This window comes from Ixodes scapularis, unplaced genomic scaffold, assembly GCF_016920785.2.
Source record: "Ixodes scapularis isolate PalLabHiFi unplaced genomic scaffold, ASM1692078v2 PGA_scaffold8__174_contigs__length_109621045, whole genome shotgun sequence".
Classification (NCBI taxonomy): Eukaryota; Metazoa; Arthropoda; class Arachnida; order Ixodida; family Ixodidae; genus Ixodes; species Ixodes scapularis.
This window is the reverse complement of record NW_024609883.1, coordinates 39559837-39564178: the sequence shown is the minus strand read 5'-3', so window position 1 is coordinate 39564178 and position 4342 is coordinate 39559837. Positions and strand designations below refer to the sequence as shown.

Sequence of the window (4342 nt, the reverse complement as noted above, 5' to 3'; positions counted from 1 at the left end):
TAATTGCGTGATAAAAAGCATATAATGCTTTTGGATTTAACACAAATAAGCAGTCTTAAGTGTGTGTATGTATGTGTATTTCTGCGGCGCCATATCTTTTGAGAGAGAGTCTAAATTAGACACGCCAAAAACTGGAGAAAAATGTGGTGGCACATGCTCTTTTGAAACATCAGAAACTACCATCGGTCCTAATTGAGCAATGGTGGGTAAAAGGGGAAAAAATTATATGGCTACTGGAAAAACGCGCATCTGGTTTCACCACGTAACAAAGACTGAAAAAAAGTCCACGGGCAAATTTCTCAAGTGGGGCACTGCCTTCATGATTTTGCACACTTCTGTCACCGACGCACTTTCCATTACGCCTCCAGCCTTGGCTTAGAACATGCCACGTTGTCATGTTCATTCGTGAAATTTTGAATTATTTTTTAGAAATGGTATGCATTTTTTCTGTAGCAATTCATGTGATAAATACTGATCATTGCAGCCATCATCCCTCTTGTGCATGTTACATTTGCAAAGATATGTTGGCAGCATAAGTTACCGTATGCCGTGCATGAATGCCGTGTTGTAGTCGGGTGCACAGTCATTCATTCCTGTATGGTTTATCTGTTTGCCTAGGCGATTGTGGACACAGTCACTGATCCTGCAAGTCTAGACATTACAAGAATGAAGGCCCTCTTGAAAGCTACGCTTGAAGCTCGCAAAGCAAGCCCAAGTGATGAACTACCTTTCTACTTAAGCCCAGATGTTATAAAGTTGATTCTGACCAAATTCATCCAGCCTATATTCTGTGGCTTTCAAATCAATTAGTAAAGCTCAGCCTCGGGTTATTTATATCCCTAATATAGAATGTACGAAGTAGATGGCTCTCTAGGCATCATTTTTAAATCAATTTTTGGTGTTTATTCCTAATCCAGCTAAGATCACTATATATGGACACTGCATATTTGAGCTTTGTTCATTGCACACCTGATTCACATAGAAAAATAAGTGTCCTATCGGAAAAACGCTAATATTTCTCGCGTATGTAATATGGAGAAACTTTTCATTACATAAAGTGAGCAAAACAAAGTCACAATTTTAAATGCCTTCACAGTTCCCGTTGAACTAAGAAAGAAAGATTAACACAGATAATAGGAGTATTATAAAAACAGATCCCACTATATTTTACCAATGTTTGCTTGTAATTGACAGCGAGAATTGTAGATTGGTAGATTGTTGGCACATAAAGACGGAATATGAAGTTCTGCCAGCATTCCCTAATATATTTATGGTGTTTCTCGTAGGGTTGTTATGTTAAGTAAAAAATTATGTATTACACGTGTAGCTGTAGCCTGGTATGCACATTTAAGTATCCTTCTTAAATGAATGTTTTTGTGAATTTTTTTAATATTGTAAACGACCCATCATTTTTTCCTTGGTTTAATTTTGGCGAATCGCCCGCAATTCACGAAAAATAAGTCATATCAACCATTCAGGCAGAAAAATTGCGTCCACCTTGAAAGCTACATTGAGATTCTTTCATCTTGCTAAGGCTAGTGTCCTCAAATAATTAGAAAACTTCAGATTTGGCCGAATCCGCAAAATATTGAGCTTGCGAAAAATAGGTTGCCTACAGTATCATTTTATGATGGTACTTTAGTAGAATCAACTTTTGCAAATTTGTTGAGAGTCATGCATGTCCTTTTATACTTGTAGCTGGCACTTGAGGCAGAGCTTCGATTCAAATCCTCACTTGGAGACATGGAGGCCAAGCTCTGCGAAGTTCGACATACACTAAACAGAGGAAATTTCCTTGGCAGTGAGTGGTACCTTCGGCCAAAAAGGGCAACATTTTCTCTGATCGAACTGGTAAGGACTTCTACTTTGAACTTCTACCTTGCTGTCTTTGCCATAGACATTCTGTAGTCAGCGTTATAACGGAAGTTCACTATGATTTCTGGGCGTCATATGGTGTGTGACCAGCTACTCCTTTAGTTGGATTGATGTCATCACTTCTTGTGTGCTAACATCTCCATTTTCCAGTCGCTCCTCGACAGCGAGGTTCCACCTATCGCATTCTGCTTTATTAGAAACAAAATTGTGGATTTTTAACAAGATCGTAATTTCGAAGTTTTCATTTGAATTATCGCACAGAATCGAAATACCCAATTGAATCCTCAGCAGTTCAGAAAGTTAAAGAACGTGATTCTCAATGCGTTGGATGATTATCCAATGCATTGATTCTCTCAACTTCTGAAGCAGTGATTTATGAAAAATAAAAAATGCTTTAAGACATTCTGTTAAATTTATAACCTTTAGAAAACATAACTTAGAGTTAAGAAATCACGTTTTCACCAAAAACAAACCTAATGACTTATACAAATGACCTAATTGCAGTTATATTTTGCCCTATATTGAGTTGTGATTAAGGTATTTCAAATCTGGCTGCGAATTTATAATTATCAATAAGAAATATATCCATGTCCTTAATAAGAATGAGTTAGGTGCAGAAATAGCCTAGCCCTCATTCCCCTATCTTAAAATTGTAACTGGTGACCATCTCATGACGTAGAGACTCCCCATGTCCAACATCTGCTTCAATAGATGGTTTTAATACTTAAGAAAAATTGCTTGTCAGCTTCAAAATATAATTTAGGTTCATCAGTGTTTTGATACTGCCAGCATTCGGGCTATTTATGGCCATGTACTACCTTGCAGTTTTTTTTTTTTTTATTTATGGCGATTTGATTAAGTAATCACATTAGATTACGTTATATTTTTTCTAAACAAAGGAGGAGCCCACTGTGGACACGCCTTTTCCGGGACCCTTTATCATCGGGATGCCAGACGCAGAACACATGATCACCTGTGGGAAGTGCTGTGTTCACCTGACTCCCAGATTCTCTCTTGAATGTGCTTTGATCCTGTGCCTCGCTGCTTACTTTATTTTGAATCTTTCTTACCCGTATGCATTTGGAGAAACTTAGGGTCTCCTGCAAACAATGATAGTCAAGAGCGAGGTGTTTGAGTCATGTCTCATGTCATTTAAACTAAAGACTCTCTTATAGGAGTTGAAAAATGCACCCTCAAAATGTACCAACACAGAAACGAACACAAACTAGGTGAGTGTTAAGTTATGTTCAGACTACTACACAAGCCTTATTTAAGGAACCTCTGAGATACAATATTTTTTTTATTTTAAGACAGCTAGAACTAGGTTCTCTCCAGAGTCACAGTTTCTTAATAAAAGTATAAATATCAAACCTATTTCAAAATACCAACCTGAGCAACGTGACTTAACAAGTGCCCGAAAGATGTTGGTGGTGGTCGGAAAGATGGCACTCTTCTTTCTCAAGCAGTATTTCAGCACCGAGTAGCGAATGGAATGGAACTGAACTCACCCTGAACTCGGAGGAGCAGAAAGCAACAAACATAAATGAAAAAAGGCATACGTGTGGTTTCTAAGAGCTGCGCTCCTCCAAGTGCAGACGAAGTCTCATTGTGTTCACTTCTCGGCTCTCTAACACGGGTTGCGGAAGAAGACTGCGCTCTTTCCAACTACATTGACATCCTCTTGGATTTCTCCTACATTACACTCCTCAGGCAGGCGCTCTAAAGGGGCTTGATGGTTTTAGTTTTTATGAAAAAAAAAGATATGCGACTATAACTAATTTTTATGGTGTCTTGGAACCCTAGTCAGTCGCCTCACTTGAAAGAAAGCCTTTTAAACGTGTCAAGCACCCCTTAAGTTGACCTTGGGTGCATCTTATTTTTTTAGAAGAAGCTTTATTTGGGAGAGGAGCGTCTAACCCAGTTTTTGGAACAAGCTGTATTTATTTTTACACATCTCGCAATACTCTAAAAATGCAAGGTACATCTGCATTGTTTCCTTCAGATTAATTACATTGTTCTTCGGCGCCTAATTATCAACTTTTTAGTTCTGAGCATTTTATAACGGAGGGGCAATTCAAGTTAAGAATTGGAACTGTCTTACCACATGATTTGTGCTCCACTTAGTCATTTTTGTTTTTCAAAGCTTTGACCATGCCAGCACTATGTGTGACGAACAATGTTTATAGATTAGCAGCCCTTACCTATAGACTAGCTGACTATTCACTGAGTTACAATATAAATTTTAATTAAATCTGATCATTCTTGTTTTATTGTTTGTCTTGGATTTCTTTACCATTTTAGTTTGTCTGAGGCGTCACATGAGAGGCAAGGACGCTGTGAGCAAAACACATCTGCTACAGCTATGTCTGTACTGCTGTAGCATTTCCTTTGTTAGTACTTGATAGAAATCTTGAACTCAGTCATTTTGTTACGCACTTATAGATACTGGAGTAATGGCTTCCACAGA

The 4342-nt window shown here is 38.1% G+C and overlaps 1 pseudogene; it reads left to right on the top strand.

The window, feature by feature from the left end:
• The first annotated feature begins 502 nt into the window (after positions 1 to 502).
• LOC115321981 lies at positions 503 to 3104 on the top strand (annotated as a pseudogene).
• The last annotated feature ends 1238 nt before the right edge of the window (positions 3105 to 4342 follow it).